Source organism: Glycine max, chromosome 19 (genome assembly GCF_000004515.6).
Source record: "Glycine max cultivar Williams 82 chromosome 19, Glycine_max_v4.0, whole genome shotgun sequence".
NCBI classification, from domain to species: domain Eukaryota; kingdom Viridiplantae; phylum Streptophyta; class Magnoliopsida; order Fabales; family Fabaceae; genus Glycine; species Glycine max.
The window spans coordinates 18,115,401-18,136,297 of NC_038255.2; positions in this window are offsets into that span (position 1 = coordinate 18,115,401).

The window sequence follows — 20,897 nt, forward strand, 5'->3', positions numbered from 1 at the left end:
AACATACATTCACCCAACAACACGTCATTACTTAAGTGAATATACATAATTATATAGAAACAGTAACTCGGTACACGTCATACACATAACGGAAATTAAAGTTTGTTCATGCATATAAGTAAAATCTGAAGTTTACATCTTTGATTCAACAAAATGACTCATAACCCAACTATGGAGGAGTTGATAAACAAAATACGACTCTCTCCCAAAATAATGCCAACGTCGTCACGTCGACTAGGAGGCTCCTCACCAGAATCTTACTCCCTGCACCCTGCTGCTATCATTCTGCTCCCATGAACAATGTTCACGATCATCACAGGTATCAACCACACGATACAAAATTGCAAGGGTGAGTTCATTATAAAAAGAACCAATACCAATTACAAATAGCCACAATTAGCAAGAAACATAGGCAAACATTATGAGCTTACACAACATTCATTATTCGATACTCACATCCAACAATTGTTCATCATCCACATTCAACAATTACTCATCATCCATATTCAACAATTACTCATCATCCATCCATGGATCCAATCAAGACTGCACAGAATGATGCATGCACCTGACTCAACTCTTAGATGCAATGTGGTACGCACCAACAACCAAATCCCAGGAAATAGCCTAAGCGTGTCCACACATCACTCTCACTTAGGAAACCATGCAGAGTTTGTCGAGACCACCCGGCTGTGCACGTAACTACCCCCCATAGGTGATCAGCCTGGGGCCCAAAGGAGTTCCCTACCAGGTGACACGCCCCCTCAGTACAAAGTACACTCTACCACAATTATTCTATTTCCTGTGTCGTATGAGGTATGAACGTGGCCACAAGCAAGTGCCAAAGACCATGGACCAATTAAAGTGCCTAAGCATCCCCTCGGAAATGCTTAGATTCTTTAACCACGCTTGTCCCCCACGAATGGGCCATCCAACAAGGTCAGTGCACTCCCCCCCCCCATGAACATACACTACATACGACGTATGAACGTGGCCATAAGAAAGTGCCAAAGACCATGGACCAATTAAAGCGCCTAAGCATCCCCTCAGAAATGCTTAGATTCTTTAACCACGCTTGTCCCCCACGAATGGGCCACCCGACAAGGTCAGTGCACTTCGCCCCCCACGAACATACACAACATCCAATGTATCGAACATGGGCACCATCAAGTGCAATGACCATGGACAAATTAAAGCGCCTAAGCATCCCCTCAGAAATGCTTAGATTCTTTAACCACTCTAGTCCCCCATGAATGGACCGTCCGACAAGGTTAATGCACCCCCCATGAACATACACAACATGCACATGCCAATTCATTTCCAACATCAATCAACATTCCATTTTCACATCATTCTCAACATAGACATCATCTCGTCTCAATGACGTTATCAACAACAACAACAACCTCATTTCATATTCACATAATCATCAACAATAACATCAATTCATGTTGACATGATCTTTATTAACAACGTCATCTCAAATCAATATCATCATAATTATCAATATCACCACTTATAAATTAAAATCCTCAATAGTGACATCAACAATAAATCACATTCCGCACATACATATTTTCTTTCATGCCTGAGATTCACACTTCCCAGGTCTTCAAACAACACAAATCAAATAGAGACAACAATTTCATTCATCACACTATATATATATATATATATATATATATATATATCGCATCCCATTCGTCAAAACATAGTTTTTCCTGAAAAACCAGCATGCATATCAATAACAATTATATCACATCCCATTAGTTAAAAACATGATTTCTCTTGGAAAACCCACATGCACATCAAGGACAATCATATCGCATCCCATTAGTTAAAAACATCGTTTTCTATAAAAGAAAAATCAACATGCAACAGGGACAGATAGTTATTCTCATAGCTATGTTCCCTAACCCTAACTATGATGTTAAAACGGTAAATTTTATAATAAACTCCCCTCACCAATTGTGAGCTACCCGCGGGTCCCTCGTCACGTCACTTGGAGATTTCTTTTTTGTCCCTGCTCATTGATTCCACGCAAGCCTCTACTATACCAAGATGAAGGAGACTTAATATGGATTTCAGAAAACAAAGCTAATAACAATGCTCTGGGTCACTACATAAAAGTGCTGAGAGCATTTCGGGTTTTACAAAGGGACATCATTTTGAAATTACAATCACGCCAATGTGACCGGGGTTCAGTGAAGGTCACGAAAATAACACCCATTTCATGAAAAGATAACGTTTACAAAGTCTCTTTGCTCTAGGGTTTTTCAGAGGAAGTGTAAAACATGCAATGAAGATTTCCAAACTCAGAAATGATGCAAAGGTAAGATGAAACTAAAAAGAAACAAGCGTAGAACCATGGTTACCTCAAGGAAAACCATGAAGGTCAGATCGGGCTTCGTTCTCAACCGAAACCGCGAGGCAAGTTTGGAAGATTCCGCTTCGCTTGAAGGGTTCTTCTCGGTGTGGGGTTTCAACGGAGAACAATGGCGGTTTGTGGGGGCTACTGGTGGTTGTGGGTGATGGAGAAGAAGCTTTGGACGTTGGAAATGGTTTTGGAAGAAAGAAGGAGAAGAAATGGCGTTTTTCCAAAGCTACTTGGACTACAAGGCTCAAAACGCACAAGTGAGTAATGCTCTCGGAAACAGAAACATCGCGCACACTCCAGACATATTCTAAAAGATCCCAACGGTCAGATCTTGGACATCCGTCCTATGAACCTCCAGACCAAATTTCAAGAAGATCCAACGGTTAACTAAATCTGGCCAGCATTTTTACCAAGACAGCTTCATGTAGCTTTCTTGAGAAGCTTCATTAAGAGGCTTCCTCGAGAAGCTTCCTCGTGACTTCTTTGAGAAGCTTCCTCGAGAGACTTCTTTGAGAAGCTAGATTCTTATCTACCCACAATCCTCTATGAACTAAATTAACCTCCTTAAAATTAATTACGGATAAAATAATAGCACAAATAATCAAACATCAAATATAATTACTAATAATATATATATATATATATATATATATATATATCAGGGTGTTACATCATGACACCTAAGCACACTTAGTGGAGAATCTTGGAATTGATCTTGAATTAGTGGGCTGAACCATAGCTAAAATTCACTAATCATAATTAGTGAAATTTTGGCTCCACAAATTCAATTTCAAATTCAAGTGAAATTTGAATAGAAATTCAAATTTCCCTCCAATTTTGTGTGACACTTAGGCTATAAATAGAGGCCATGTGTGTTCATTTTTTCAACTTTGCTCATTTGAGAATTACACTTCAAAGTTCATACCTCAATTGAGGGACAAAATTTCGTGTTCCTTCTCTCCTTCTCCCCTTCTCCCTCCACTCATCTTCTCATACCTTCAAGCTCTTATCCATGGCTTCCTATGGTGGTGAGCTTGTTCTTGACTCATCTTCTCCTTGAAGTGTTCTTCCTTCTCCATTCTGCTGCCATGATCTTCAAGAAGTAAAGGACTCCATTGATGAAGAAGATCCAAGGCCTACAAGCTCCACATTGAGCTACATCATGTGGTATCAGAGCATCTTCGTCTAGGTGATGTTCTTTTGCTTCCTCTATCTTTTTGTTCGGTCAATTCACTTTAATTCCTTGTTCTTCATCTTATTCTCCATGTATATCCTCCATTGTCTTGTGTTTTGGTTCTATTTAGAGTAGATTAAAATATAAATAAATCGATTAAATCTTAGATCTACACTTGTTCTTACATTTCTATGGTTCAAATTTTATAGATCTACTCTTGAATCATGTTTTTGTGTTGATTTTAGGTTCTATCATTTTTCAGTCATAATCTTCTTGTGCTGAACCTTTAGATCTAAATTTTCTTCCAAAATATCGATTAGAAAAAAAAACACAAAAATCTTAGTGTAAATCACTTATTCCATGTTGTCTTAGAGTTATGTTTAGTCATAATAATTGTCACATTATGTTCTAAGTTTGTGTTGAATTTTGATTTTGTTGATTGAATTCTAGATACATTTTTTCATGTATTCTTGTCATTCTTAGCCTATCTTTTGAATTTTGAGTCTAATCCATGCATGTTATTTAGTTCATAACATGTTTTAAATCAATTCCTAGAAGTAGTCTTGTTGTTGAAACTAAGTTTCCTATATGATGCCTATGAAGAACTTGAGTTGTGGTGCTGAGTTGTGGCTGGATTTGTGAATCAAAAATAAGTCTTAAGCTCTCTTGGATTGTGTTATTCAAGACATTTGAGCATAAGCAAACACAAATTGTAATTATGCAAGCCTTAAGCAACATAAACACTACTTTTGATTTCTAGGTTGAAATTGCTGGTGCTGGCAGCTTAAACATACGTACTTGTAAAAATTACTGGGAATTGGTGAATTGGTCACTGCGAATTTCAAGCTGAAAGTTTTACTGAATTTTCTAGACATCTGGAAAAAAATTATAAAAAAAAACCAAGTGATTTGGATAAAGGAAAAAATATGAAAAATCACATAATTTGGCAGGAAAATCAGTGTCCAGGACAAAATGGTGAAAAGGAAGTGTGCTTGTTGTTTTGGCTCAAAATTTGTTCTATAATCGGTGCCTATTTTATATCAATCTTAGTTATGAAATTTCAATTGAAAATTAGTGTGAAAAAATTACCAAAACTAGAGGTTTCTTGAGTCTTATTGTTTTGTTTTTTATACTTTACTCTAGAACCATTCTAGGTTTCTCTTTGAGTCTTATCTTGCTTTTATGTGCTTTTCATTTCTTTAATTGTTGAATAATCCTTGAAAGTTTGTCTTGTTAAAAATCTATTGGTTTAGCTTTCATTTCATTTTTTTGGTCTTTGGTTATTGCTTGTCTCTTTGTTTCCTTGTTTGTGAGTTGCTATATAGGGAATTGGAAAGGAGGATTAGTGTCATCCCTTTAAGAATTTGAGTCAAGAAGCAAGGAGCCAACCACCTTAAGAGCTATTGGAATAAGACGCACTCCAAATTGAGTGAATCACCAAAGGGAGAACAACCACCAAAATTGAGGACCGTTTTGTAATTTTGTAATTGGCAATTTACTTACCTTCATTGCTTTCAAGTTTTTGTAACAAAAAGGCCTTTCATTGGAAGTGTGTTGGGAGCCTCCAATAGGTTACCAAACTTCCATTTGTGTGTAATAATTTTAGGCAATTTTCCCTTAGGATAGTGAGTGTTTTGTTGGGAACCTTAAATGTGGTCATCCAAACACTCTTCAGATTCGCCTAGTTTACATTTCTTGCACTTTAATTTCTTGCTTACTTTCATAGCTTATTTCCTTTACCTTCCATTGTCAAACCGCCTAAATAGCTTGCCTTTTACCAGTTAGTTTTTACCTTATCTTTCACACCTCTTTTAGTGTTTATTTTGGCTAGTTTCAACCATAGTTTCTTTTACCTTTTGTTTTCAAACCCCCAACAAGAAAGAACCACAACTTAGGAACCAACATGAGTCTTCATTCTTCATCTAGTGTTAATGGTGAGGGTTCTACTCCTAAGGACCCCTTGTAAAAGATATTAGATGGGTTGAGATCCCTTAAGTTGTGGAAAGAAAAATAAGAGAGAAAAGAAAAAGGAAAAAAAAAGAGTGGAAGAAATAAGTCAAGATTAAAGAGAGAAAATAAGAGACGAAGAAAGAAGAAAAATAATGAAAGAGTTAAGAAAAGAAAAACATGGCACCTATAGTAGTTATGACTCTTGTAAGAGCCTAAGTGAAGAACTTCGTGACTATTATGAAGGAAGGCATAGGTCACATCTTAGACCTCACTCCCATAGGAGAGAAAAGGAAAGAAAGCCTCAAGAGGCTAACATTAACCTCCCATACTTCCATGGGACGGACAATGTAGAGGCTTACTTAGATTGGGAAATAAGTGTAGAGCAACAACTTAAAAGAAAGTCTACTTAAAAATCTTATGGCTCTCACTCTTATCCAAAGAAAGACCAAAGTCTAGGCATCTTATGGGCGACACCTTGTAAGCCCAAAGATGATAAGGGGAAGACAATAGAAAAGCAACCCCCTAAGGCTAGTATGCAAGAGAAGACTAGCTCTATAAAGTTCTTTAAATGTCTTGGAAGAGGACACATTACTTCTCAATGCCCCACCAAGAAAACCATGATTATGAGGGGCCAAGACATTTATAGTAGCCAATATGAGGCTATTACTTCACCTTTCTCTAGTGAAAATGAAGTAGCAAAAGGGGAAGGATCTAGCGAAGAAATCTACCCCTAAGAAGAAAGACAACCTTTAATGGTTAGGGAGGAGTGTAAGGAGGTAAGTGTCTCCTCCAAGTGATTAGCTAAGAAGGAAAGTCATTTTGCTATAAAGACAAACATTAAAGAAACTTCCCCTCTTAGACAACCTCCACATCTTCTCCTTTGTGAAAAGAAACTTGTTAGCACTGCCACACCTCTTGGGCTTCAGATTATTCCTCAACTAAAGGAGTTTTTGGATGAGGGTTTGGTTCGTAAGAGCTTAAATCCTTGTGCTTTGTTGGTGCCCAAAATAGGTATTATGAGGCACCAAATCCCTATGATAGGTGGTATGATGAATGTGTTAAGTGGTGCTACCCTCTTTTGTAAAATCACCCATGCATCCAACATCTTCATGATTCACATACACAGGGACTCATTAGGTAGGTTTATTCATATTTTTTGTTTCCATACAAACCTAGGTGCTCATACGGGACACCTTAGGTTTGTCATACTTTTTGGTAGGAGTAATCAACATGAAAATATAAAAAAAGGTATATTTTATTGCATTACTTAATTTTTTAAATGGTGATCAAGAGGTTCCCATAAACCCTAAGATAATAAAGGTCATTCATGAGTGGCCCACTCCACCATGTATAAGGAAAATTTGGGGCTTCCATGACTTAACAAAATTTTACAAAAGGTTTGTCCCATATTTTTCTATACATGTAGCACCACTCGTTAAGTTAGTGAGGAACCATGTTCCCTCATGGGAAGATGCCCAGGAAATGGGTTTTTAGACCTTACCTTACTCGAACATACCAAACACCACTAATATATATATTTTTATTCTTTTTACAGGTGTGGAGGGAAGAAGGCCAGAGTTTCAAGAACCTCGGGATTTGAGGTCAAATCCTTGTCAATAGGGAGGGAATGATGTAATCCAACCAACCAAGGGCATTGGATAGAAGACTCCAAGAAGATTGGGCTAGAGATGCAAGAGAAGGCCCTAGGATTCTCATGAGCCTTAGGGTAGATTTCGGGCCCATGGGCTAAGTATGAGCCCATATCTTTGTATATATTAGATTAAGGTTTCATTATTTTTGGGCCTTGTATTTAGGGCTCCATAATGTAGGTAGGGTACCCTAGAAAAGTAGGATTTTTCAGCCCTTGTATTTTAGGTCACCTAGAGTAGTTTTTGTATTAGGGGTAGTTTTGTAATTTCACATACATTAAGTGAATATTTGATGTGTGTGGTGGGAAATAAATTTAATTGAATTGGGAGAAGACCAATCCAATTGAATTTTAGAGGGGGAGGTGAGCATTTGTTGCTACACCTCATTCCCACATCATATAGTCACACTTTGTGCATGTCCTTCATGCTTTACATGCCTCATGACACCTAAGTACACTTAGTGGAGAATCTTGGAATTGATCTTGGATTAGTGGGCTGAACCATAGCTAAAATTCAGTTATCATAATTATTGAAATTTTGGCTCCACAAATTCAATTTCAAGTGAAATTTGAATAGAAATTAAAATTTCCCTCCAATTTTGTGTGACACTTAGGCTTTAAATAGAGGCCATGTGTGTGCATTTTTTCAACTTTGATCATTTGAGAATTACACTTCAGAGTTCAAACCTCATTTGAGGCACAAAATTTCGTGCTCCTTCTCTCCTTCTCCTGCCTCTCATCTTCTCCTCCTTCAAGCTCTTATCCATGGCTTCCTATGGTGGTGAGCTTGTGCTTGACTCATCTTCTCCTTGAAGTGGCGTCTCCAATCATCTTTCTTCCTTCTCCATTCCGCTACTATGATCTTTAAGAAGCAAAGAACTCCATTGATGAAGAAGATCCAAGGCCTACAAGCTCCACGTGGAGCTACATCAATAACATCCCATATTTTTGACTTATTGGCGGCTCTCACACTATGACACTTCACATAGTGACACGTCACTCAATATTCTTGTTGGTTAGAATCCTCCACCGAACAAAACCCTCCGTAGGTAGCCCTTCCGAGACCTCAAAAATCAACTTTGTCTGCTTCCATGATCAATGAATGATCCCACCAACCAACACAAGACTTTTTAGCATATTTTTTCCTCACACACATGCTTTTCTGGAAACTTCCCAAAAAGTCATCCATCCTATAACTACTCCGAGTCAAGCATGCTTAACTATGAAGTTCTTAAGTGATGGGCTAACAAAAAAGTAGATGCATCTTGTTGGTATGGGTAGTACCAATTAATTCCTTTAAGTCATCCTCAACTGCACAGTCCCATACTTGTACAGTCTCTGAATCCCTCTCATTCTGGTATGATTCATCAGGATGTTACAACTTTTGTGTTGGAAGAGGAGAAAATGCAGTATTTTGTACCTATATTCCTATCCTCATCATTCAGAATGCACCACGTGTTTCACCTCCAGCTATGAGACAAAAATCATATCAAGGCTCAACACTGATCCCATAACGAATCCTTCATTGAAGTCTATAAAAGATATCTCTTTTTAAAAAATAAGGGTAAAAAAACAATCAAGTGAAAAATGAGCACAAGTTCTCTGAAGCGAAACTCTACATATTTTTAGTGGACAATATACTCAAGACTTAATCTTTTTTTACTCTTTGCTAAGCAAAGTTATTTGTGTTTGAGTTTAACTGTTCATTCACACTTTGAGTATTGTTGAATCATTGTATTCATTCAAACTTTTGTTTGTGAAAGTCAAGAGTGACTTAGTGTTAAACAATACTTGGGTGGTCTTAGATTCAGGTGGAGTCTAAGGGTGTGCCAGGAGTGGCGAAGAGAATACTTGTATAGTTAGGAGTAGCAAGACAAAATACTTATTTGTAATCAAATTTTTGATTAGTAGAACCCTTTACAATTGCGTAAAGGAGAACTGGACGTAGCTCTGTTTGAGTGAACCAATATAAACCAAGTATTTCTACGTCTCTCTTAAGTGGTTTTATTGAGTATTCTTTTAAGCTTATCTTGACACCTTTTTCTTGCCAAGTGTTTACCTAGAAAAAAAAAACCTTTGCAAAAAGATTGCTTTTATTATTATTGGACAACTAAACTTGGTTTTCACCCAACTTGTTTCTCTTATCAATGGACGACTCCATTGCATCTATCCTTCTGAGGTTGTGATAAAAGTCTTTATTTGTGAAAAATTATTATCTTTTATTAACACACTATTCAACCCCCCTTCCCTTCTCGTGAGATTGTTGATATTTCAGTTAGCATTAGAGCTCGGCCTTACAGGTTGAGTATTTAAAAATACTGAGGGAAGAATCCAACAATCAAAGAAAGAAATGTAAGAAGGATATTCTACTAATAAACCACCCATGAGGGGTGAAATATGACTACTGGAAAGAACAAATGATAGCTCATTTTGAGTCCATTCACATTGACCTATGGGACGTGTTAGAAATTGGAAACACATTCCATATGACAATGAGTTAAATGAAATCCCAATGAGTCAGTGGATGGAGGAGTGAAAACTCACATTTCTACTCAACTCCAAGGCTTGGAACTTTATGTTATGTGCCTTATCAGAAGAAGAATACACCAAAGTACATAGATTCAAGAGTGTCAAGCAGATGTGGGACATTCTAGCTGTAACTTCGAAGGAATGCCACGAGTATAAAGGAACAAATTAAGTCTCATCACTCATAAGTATGAACTCTTCTCTAAGGAAGAAGGTGAAGACATACAAAGTATGTTTGGAATCTTTCAAACCATTATAAATGAATTAAGATCTCTAGGAAAAACCTATGATAACTATGATCGTATTGACAAAATCTTGAGAAGTTTGTCTAGAAAATGGAGACCATAGGTAACAACGGTAATGACTCTAAAGGATCTTGACTCTATGTCCCTCGAAGAACTATTTGACACTCTCAAAGTTCATGAACAAGAACTTCAACAGGATGAAGGACTTAAGAAAGAAAAGTCTTTGGCTCTTAGTAGCCAAAAGATCAAGAAAGTCTCATCGTCCATTGAGCAAGTGTCAAGGAGAGTGTCGAAAGCCCTCAAAGCAAAAAACTCTTCTGATAAAGATTCTGAAGAAGAATCTAATGAAGATGAACTTGCCTTCATCTCATGAAAGATTCACAAAATGTAGAAAAACAAAGGTGAATCCAGATGAAAGAACTTGCCTTCTAATGAAGAAAAAGCCAATCTATGTCTTATGGCAGAGACAACTTCTCAAGAATCTGAATTAGACCAGGAGGATGAGGTAAATATTGATGATCCTGAATCTCTTATAAAGGCTTATCATGAATTGCTATCAATTTCATCCATTCTTGCAAAAGCTTACAAAAACTTGCGAAAAGATTTCAAAAAGATGTCTAAAGATCATAAGGAACTTGAAAAAACCCTTCAAGATAAAGTAGATGCTTCATTGGACGAGTCAACTCAGATATGTGATGCGCATGAAACTTTTAAGGAAAAAGAATCCAAGCTATGCCTTGAGAATGAGACAATTGCCAAAGAAAAATGTACTCCATTGAAGAACTTTCAGGAGTTGGAAAACACACTAAAAGGTCTACAAAAGGATTTGAAGGAACTAAATGAACTTCACGATCATCAAAGTAAAGAGAGACATGATTTATGGATAGAACGTGCACAAGTACACAAAGATTATATGGACCTTAAAATAAGTAAACATAATATTTGGGTGGAATGTGAAGAACATAAAAGATATGCAAAATTCTAAAATGAAAAGCTTTTGAAGAATGAAGAATTAAAGGGCCAACCTCAGGATATTGTAAAACTTCACGAGGAAATTGGAACCTTAAAATCTACATTGGCCAAATTTGTGAGTGGAATAGAAAATCTTGACAAACTGTAAAGATATAGTAAATGTCCCTCGAACAAATCTGGTAATGAATATGAAGGAAATATTTATGTTCATGATGAAGACACTATTGGTTGTTATTTCTATGGTAAAGTTGGACATTTGACGTCCAAGTGCAGGGATTGACCTAGAATTGGTGCATCCAATGAATTTAAAGCTAACACAAGAGGACCCAAAATGATTTGGGTACCTAAGAAAATGATAATTCTTGTTGCAAATGGCTTTGATAGTAGAAAGCAAACACCTATCATGGTACCTACACAGTGGTTGCTCATGTCACATGACAGGAGAAAAATGTATGTCCCAATGTCTGACTCCCTATCATGGTGGAACCGTCACTTTCAGAGGAAATAAAAAAGGAAGAATAATACGAATCAGTAAGATAAGTATTCATATGTATCCCTTTATTGATAATGTTTTATTTGTTGAAGGGCTTAATACATAAACTAGTAAACATAAGTCAATTATGTGATAGTGGATATGTTGTTTCCTTTAACAAGGATGAGTGTATCGTCCAGAAAAAGTACCAAGACAAAAGGTAATCTCTATAAGATTAAGTTGGGAGAATTATCAGATTAAAAGGTATCATGCTTACTATCTATTAAAGAAAATCATTTGCTACAACATAAAAAACTTGGTCATGCAAGTTGGAGGTTAATCTCCAAACTACAGAAAAACAACCTTGTAAGAGGATTACCAAGTATCTCATATAAAGATGATTTACTTTGTGAGGCATGTCAAAAGGGAAAACAAATTAAAAACTTTTTTCTAATAAAAACATTTTTTCCGCCTCAAGACTTGGAGCTATTACCTCTTTATCTGTTTAGCCAACCAGAATAGCATCCACCAGTGGAAAAAGGTAAGGACTTGTTATAGTGGACGACTACTCTAGATGGACATGGGTTATGTTCCTAGCATATGATGAGTCTTTTAGTGTTTTCTTTAAATTTTGTAATAGATTTCAAAATGAAAAAGGAGTATGCGTTACTTGACTGAGAAGTGATCATGGGAAAAAATTGGAGAATGGAAATTTTCAGTTGTTCTGTGAAGAAAATGGTATTCTTCATAATTTTTCAACACTAAGAACACCTCGATAGAATGGGGTAGTTGAATGAAAGAAAAAATCTCTACAAGAGATGGCCAAGACCATGCTCAATGATAATTTAACCCCTAAGCACTTTTGGGCTGAAGTAGTGAATACTGCATGTTATCTTCAAAATAGAATTTATATAAGACGTATTCTTAAAAAGACTCCTTATGAATTATGGAAGGGATGAAAACCCAACATATCATACTTCCAGGCATTTTGATGTAAATGTTTCATTCTTAACACTAAAGATAACTTGGGAAAGTTTGACTCAAAAAGTGATAATGGAACACTTCTGGGATACTCAAAAACATCTAAGGCATTCAAAGTTTATAACTCAAGAACCTCAGTTGTTGAGAAAGTTATTCATGAAAAGTTTAATGAAAATGAGCCTGAAAAAGATTTATCAGAGCTAGATAATTCTATTTTAGATCTTAGACTGGATAATGGTATTAAAGAAAAAGTGTCATCCAGTCAAAGTTTTGAAGTTGGAGTGTCCACTCAACATCTCGATAATCCTCAAGAAGAAACAAGGGAGTCCAATAGACGCATAATGAGAAGAAATCATCTAAAAAGCCAAACCATTGGTGATTGAAAAGATCATGTTCAAACATGTTAGTGATGCAATGAAAGATGATAACTGGGTAAAAGCTATGCAAGAAGAACTTGATCGATTTCAAAAGAATGATATCTAGAAGTTAGTAGAATTGCTAAAAGGGAAGAAGGCTATTGGAGCAAAATGGATCTTCTATAAAAAATTGGATGAAAATTGTAAGGTTATGAGGAACAAGGCAAGGTTGGTAGCCAAAGGGTACTCATAACTGGAAAGTATAGATTACAAAGAAACTTATGCAATTGTGGCTCATCTAGAGGCAATACAAATTTTACTTTCATTTGTAGTTTATAGCAATATGAAGTTGTATCAGAGGGATGCAAAAAGTGCATTCTTAAATGGATTAATGCAAGAGGAAGTTTATGTTGAACAACCTCCAGGATTAGAGAGTGACACTTTTCCTCATCATATTTTAAAACTTGACAAAGCTCTATATGGACTCAAGCAAGATCCTAGAGCTTGATATGAAAAACCGAGTTCTTTTCTTCTAAAAAATGGCTTTGAATAAGGAAAAGTGGACACAACACTATTCCATAAAAATTACGACTCAAAGTTTATATTGGTGCAAGTATATGTAGATGACATTATTTTTGGTGCAACTAATGAAATGTTGTGAGGATTTTTCTAAGCTAATGCAAATGGAATTCGAAATGAACATGATGGAGAGTTGAAATTCTTCCTTGGGCTGCAAATAAAGCAAACAAGCAGTGGAATTTACATTCATCAACCAAGAAGCAAAAGAACTCTTGAAGAAGTTCAATATTAATGATGCAAAGGAAATGAAGACACCTGTGCATCCAACAACATATCTTGGATTGGACGAAGAATCAACAAAGGTGTACTAGACTAAATATATTGCTATATCTCACAACATCCAGACCCGACATTATGTTCAGTATTTGCTTATGTGCGAGATTTCAACAAGAACAAAAGAAAGTTCATCAAACTACAGTTAAATGCATTTTTAGAAATTGGAACTTCTAATCTTGGTCTATGGTTCAAAAGAAGGGAGGATTTCAGGCTCATGAGCTTCTGTGGTGCTGACTATGCTGGAGACAAAGTTGAAAGGAAAAGCACAAGTGGAAGCTACCACTTCATCGGTGGAAACTTGGTTACATGGATATGCAAGAAGCAAGGTTCAATTGTGTTGTCTGTAACGCCCTAAAATTTTGCTAATTGTAAATCGATGTTTAAATGTATTTCTCATGTTATTTGATTATGTGATTGAATTTGGATGAGTTGAGGTATTGTGTGAATTATCCATGTGTGATTTGCTTGATATGGATATTGAGTTATGTGGAGTTTTATTGACTTAGGTTGAAATTATGAGATTTCAAGTTTTACCTAAATTTGTTCTACTAAAACCACGATCCTGGATTCATTAACTATTGGATCACCTTGAAATTTGAACTGTAGTCTTGCAAACCATTTCCATGCATTTTGACTGTTGGGATTTTTAAAATAACATCTATAGTATGAGATATGATATTTTCACTGAAGCAGTAAAATTTGTTGGAGCAAAATTCGCCCAAGCGAGCCAAATTTTTCCCAAGCGAATTTGAGCTAGATCAACTCACCCAGGCAAGCAAAAATTCGCCTGGGTGAGTCTTGCAGGCTACAAAAACATCCAACAATGTAAAACAACCATTTTACCTCTATCTTCTTCCCCTAAACCCTCTCCCAACACCCCTAACCTCCTCCTCCCCCACCACCGACCACCAGTGACCTTCACGACATGTTGTTGCTTGCCGCAAGACCACTGCATGGAAAGGAACACTTTAATTAGAGTGAAATATTCAAAACTCAACTTGAGGATTCGGTAGAGAATGCAGCCTCCAATCTTTCCTTCGCACTTTCTTCGAGGTAACCATGACTACTAAGCCTTCTCCTAGTTAGTTTGAGCCTATTTTTGCATCTCTTGTGACTTGGGTACCATTATTGGATGTTTTTACACTTTCTTTGAAAAACCCTTGAAAATGAGATGTTGTATAAATTGTCTTTTTATAAAATAGACTTCATTTTTGTAACCTTCACTGAACCCCGATCACAATGGCATAATCGAAATTTCAAAATGACATCTCTTTGGTGTGGATCTCAAAACACCCATTTAGCCCCTTTTCTAAATTGAATGGATATTTGACCCCAGAAGTTGATATTAACCTTGTCTTTGAAATCTATATTGAATTATCTTTGATTTGGTATATAGAGCTCTACGTTTGGATGAATGAATGTGAACCTAAGAGATCTTAGAACAACGCCGCAAGAAACAAACAAAGTGATATACATAAGTGATGGGAGTTTATTGTTTGTTTATAGCTTTTGATACCATAGTTGGGGTCAGGGAACCCAATTATGGGGATTTATGTCTGTCCTTGTGCATGTTGGTTTTCAAGAAAAACTGTGTTTTCAACTAATGGGATGTGATATATTTGTTATTGATGTGCATGTTGGTTTTCAAGAAAACCGTGTTTTTAACTAATGGGATGTGATATATTTGTTATTGATGATGGAAATTGTGAATAATGTTGTCGTTGTAATGATTGAAATTTTTGGGAAAAGTCTCAATTACAGAGGAGACTGCCCCAAATTTTATATTTGTTCTTCTATTTACTTAAATTTTAAATGGGCATAAAAGTTTGTTTTGAATACCATAGTTTTCCTATTTAATTTAGAATTTCCCTTAAAATACCAGTCTCGTGATATTATGGATTGTTGTTGTATGAGGTTTGTGTTGTTTGAAGACCTGGGGACTATGAATCCCAGGCAGGAATTTATATGTATGTATGTGGAATGTGATTGTTTGTGATGTTGATGATGATGTTGAGATGAGATGATATTAATGTTGATGATAATGTTGAGATGAGATGATGTTGATGTTGATAATGATATTGAGATGATATGATGTTGGTGTTGATAATGATATTAAGATGAGATTGATGCAATCCTACCCCCCAAGGGCATTGGATAGAAGACTCCAAGAAGATTAGGCCAGTGATGTAGGAGAAGACCCTAGGGTTCTCATGAGCCTTAGGATAGATTTTGAGCCCATGGGCTTAGTATGAGCCCACTTATCTTTATACATATTAGATTACGGTTTTATTATTTTTGGGCCTTGTATTTAGGGCTCTATAGTATAGGGAGGGTACCCTAGTAATGTAGGATTTTTCAGCCCTTGTATTTTAGGGCACCTAGACTAGTTTTTGTAGTAGGGGTAGTTTTGTAATTTCACATGCATTAAGTGCACTATTTGATATGTGTGTGTTGGGAGATAAATTTAATTGAATTCGGAGAAGCCTAATCCAATTAAATTTTGGACCATCTTAAGGGGGAGGTGAGCAATTACTTCTACACCCCATTGCCACATCATATAGTCACACTTTGTGCATGTCCTTCATACTTTACATGCCTCATGACACCTAAGCACACTTAGTGGAGAATCTTGGACTTGATCTTGGATTAGTGGACTGAACTATAGCTAAAATTCACTAATCATAATTAGTGAAATTTTGGCTCCACCAATTCAAATTCAAATTCAAGTGAAATTTGAATAGAAATTCAAATGTCCCTCCAATTTTATGTGACACTTAGGCTATAACTAGAGGCCTTGTGTGTGTATTTTTTCAACTTTGATCATTTGAGAATTACACTTCAAAGTTCAAACCTCAATTGAGGCATAAAATTTCGTGCTTCTTTTCTCCTTCTCCCTCCACTCATCTTCTCCTACCTTCAAGCTCTTATCCATGGCTTCCTATGGTTGTGAGCTTGTTCTTGACTCATCTTCTCCTTGAAGTGGTGTCTCCAATCATCTTTCTTCCTTCTCCATTCTGTTGCCATCAAACCTCAAGAAGCAAAGGATTTCATTGATGAAGAAGATACAAGGCCTTCAAGCTCCACATGGAGCTACATCAGAGATGATGTTGATGTTGATAATGTAACGACCTGCCTTGTCGCTACGATATCACCACTCTAAACTGTGAAAATTTTAATTTTTAAATGAAAAATCCGTTAATTTGCTTATGAAAAATGAAAGTAAATTTTTCACGATATACATTCACTAAACAATGCACACTTACTTAAATGAATATGTATATAGATATAGTAACTCAGTACACATCATCCACATAATGGAAAGTAAATTAGCTTATACATATAACTAAATATGTGATTTACATCCTCAATTAAAAAAAAGAATTATAGAACCAACTATGGAGGATTTGATTAACAAAATACAACTCTCTCCAAAATAATCCCAACGTCATCACGTCGACTTGGCGGCTCCACAAAAGAATCTCACTTCACGTACTCTATTGCTGTCCTTCTGCTCCCATGAACAAAAGTTCACGATCATCACAAGTACCAACCACACAGTACAAAAATCGCAAGGGTGATTTTATTATAAAAGAAATTAACAAAAAATAAAATAACCATAATTAGTAAGAAAACATTAACAACTAGCATAAACATACACAAACATCCATTAGTCCAACATACACTCAACAAGTGGTCATGATCCATCCATTATTCCAATCAATCATGCTTAGTATGATGCATGAACCTGACCTCAACTCTCAAATGCAATGTGGTACCATTCATCAAGGAAATAGCCTAAGCGTGTCCACAAGACACTCTCACTTAGGAAAACTAGGTAGTAAATGTCGAGGTCACCCTGTCATGCATAGGCAACTCCCCCCCATGGTGATCAACCTGAGTCTTAAGGGAGTTCCAAACCGAGTGACATGCCCCCAGTTACAAGTATTCCCCCTCATGAGAAACTATAAGCACTTACTAACAAAGTTTATACTATTTCCATGCAATATGAAGTATGAAACATGGGCACCATCAATGCACTAATCGTGGATAATTAATGATTCTAAGCCATCCCCCTCCAGAGATGCTCTAAACTCTTTAACCACTCTATTTTCCCCACCAGGGATATCCAACATGGTCACTGCACCAGCCATGTACATACACATCACACATCATCACAATGACATTTCCAACATCAATAACATCTCATCTCAATGTTGTTATCAACATCAACATTATCTCACTCAATGTCATTCTCAACATCAATATTATTTCATCTCAATGTCATTCTCAACATCAACATCATCTCATATCAACATAATCATCAATAACAACATCATCTCATATCAGCATTATCATAAACACCAACATTGTCTCGTATCAATTATTATCAATATCATCTTCAATAACAACATTATTCTCTATCAACAATATCATAAACATCAACATCACCTCATATCAATTAATATCATCAATAACAATATCATCGGTAAATCATATTCCGTATATACACACATATATAGTTCATGCCTGAGATTCACACTCCCTAGGTCTTTAGACAACACAAGTCTAATAAAAACAATAATGTCATTTATCAATAATAGACATATCGCATCCCATTAGTTAAAAACATTGTTTTTCTTGAAAACCAGCATGCAACAGGGACATGCATACATCCCCATAGTTAGGTTCCCTGACCCCAACTATGGTATTAAAAGCCGTAAATTATAATAAACTCCCCTCACCTATCATGAGTTCTCCATCAGTTTCTCTTTGTGTCGCTCAAAGACCTATCTCGTTCACGTTTGTTAGTCCAAATTCAACGTTCTATATACCAAATTGAAGGAAATTTAGTACAGATTTCAAAAACAAGGTTAATAACAACATTCAGGGTTAATTACCCTTGTCAAAACATAAATGACTAAGGGGTATTTTAGATTCTACTAAAAGGAGACATCATTTTGAAATTCCGTTCACGCCAATGTGGCCGGGGCTCAGTGAAGGTCATGAAAATAATCTCAATTTCATAAAAGGATAACTTTTACAATGTCTCATTTTCAAGGATTTTTCAAAGGAAGTGTAAAAACACCATATTACATTACCGAAAACACAAGAGACACTAAGAGAAGCTCAAACAAACTAGGAGAAAGGCTTAGAAGTCAAGATTACCTCAAAGAAGCTATGAAAGAAAGGATTTGAGGGATTGCTGTCCACCGAATCCTTGAGGTGGATTCTGAGGATTTTGCTCCGATTAAAATGTTCTTCTTGGTGTGGTGGTTCAGTGGCAACCAACGGCGGTTCGTGGTGGCCACCGATGGTCGTGGGTGGTGGAGAAGAAGGTGTTAGGGTTTGGGTGGGCATTTGGTGTAACACCCTGAAATATTACAAGTTATAAATCGATGTTTAATTGTATTTATTGTGTTATTTGACTATATGGTTGACTTGAATGAGTTGAAGTATGCCTTGAATTAGTCATGTGTGAATTTCTTGATGTGGATGTTGAGTTATGTGGAGTTTTTTTGAGCTAAGTTGAAATTATGAGATTTTAGATTTTACCTAAACCTAGTTCAGTAAAATCGCAATCCCGGATTCGTTAACCGTTGGATCGTCCTCAAATTTTTTTCTGGAGCTTCCTAAGACATGTTTCCACAGTCTAACTATTGGGATTTTGACAATCACAACTTTTGATCTCTCGCTAAGCGAGAATGGCGTGCTAAGCGTGATTCCAACCAGAGAGGGAATTGCGCTTAGCGACCAGAGGTGCGCTAAGCGGGCCGTAGTGCAGAGGGGGTTGCGCTAAGCCTAAATTCTTCGGCTAAGCGTAAGAAGTGGACTTTGGCTTAGCGCGACAGGCTCGCTAAGTTAAATCTACAACTTATAAATGCGTTCTTAGTGTGAAAAACACGATTTTTCACTTTCCTATTCTCCAAAACGCCACCCAAACCCTGAAACCTCATTTTTCCACCACCTAAGACCACTGGTGGCCGCCATAAGCCACCTTTGCTTGCCGATGAACCCCCACACCAAGAGGAACACTTTAATCGAAGCGGAATCCTCAGAATCCTCCTCAAAGACTCGGTGGAGAAAATCCCTCAATGCTCCATTCCAAAGTTTCTCTAAGGTAATCTTGACTTCTAAACCTTCTTCTAGTTAGTTTGAGTTCCTCTTTGATGCAATCCTACCCCGCAAGGGCATTGGATAGAAGACTCCAAGTAGATTGGGCCAGAGATGCAAGAGAAGGCCCTAGGATTCTCATGAGCCTTAGGGTAGATTTCAGGCCCATGGGCTAAGTATGAGCCCACTTATCTTTGTACATATTAGATTAAGGTTCCATTAATGTTGGGTCTTGTATTTAGGGCTCCATAATGTAGGTAGGGTACCCTAGAAATATAGGATTTTTCAGCCCTTGTATTTTAGGGCACCTAGACTCGTTTTTGTATTAGGGGTAGTTTTATAATTTCACATGCACTAAGTGAATATTTGATGTGTGTGGTTGGAAATAAATTTAATTGAATTGGTAGAAGCTCAATCCAATTAAATTTTAGAGGGGGAGGTGAGCATTTGCTTACTACACCCCATTGTCACATCATATAGTCACACTTTGTGCATGTCCTTCATGCTATACATGCCTCATGACACCCACACTTAGTGGAGAATCTTGGAATTGATCTTGGATTAGTGGGCTGAACCATAACAAAATTCACTAATCATAATTAGTGAAATCTTGGCTCCAAAGTTTGGCTCCAAAAATTCAATTTCAAATTCAAGTAAAATTTGAATTGAAATTCAAATTTCCCTCCAATTTTGTGTGACACTTAGGCTATAAATAGAGGTCATGTGTGTGCATTTTTTGGGAACTTTGATCATTTGAATATTAAACTTCAGATTTCAGAGCTCTTTTAGAGCACAAAATTTCGTGCTCTTCCCTCCTTCTCCCTCCATTCATCTCCTTCTTCCTCCAAGCTCTTATCCATGGCCTCCTATGGTGGTGAGCTTCTTCTAGACTCATCTTCTCCTTGAAGTGGCGTCTCCTCTCTCTCTTCCTTCTCCATTCCGCTGCCATTCATCTTCCAAGAAGAAAAGGAATCCATTGATGAAGAAGGTCCTAGGCCTACAAGCTCCAATGGAGCTTACATCATGTGGTATCAAGAGCATCTTCATCTAGGTGATGTTCTTTTGCTTCCTCTATCTTTTTGTTCGGTGAATTCTATTTAATTCCTTGTTCTTCATCTTATTCTCCATGTATATCCTCCATTTTCTTGTGGTTTGGTGCTGTTTAGAGTAGATTAAAAAAAATAAACCGATTAAATCTTAGATCTACACTTGTTCTTGCATTTCTATGGT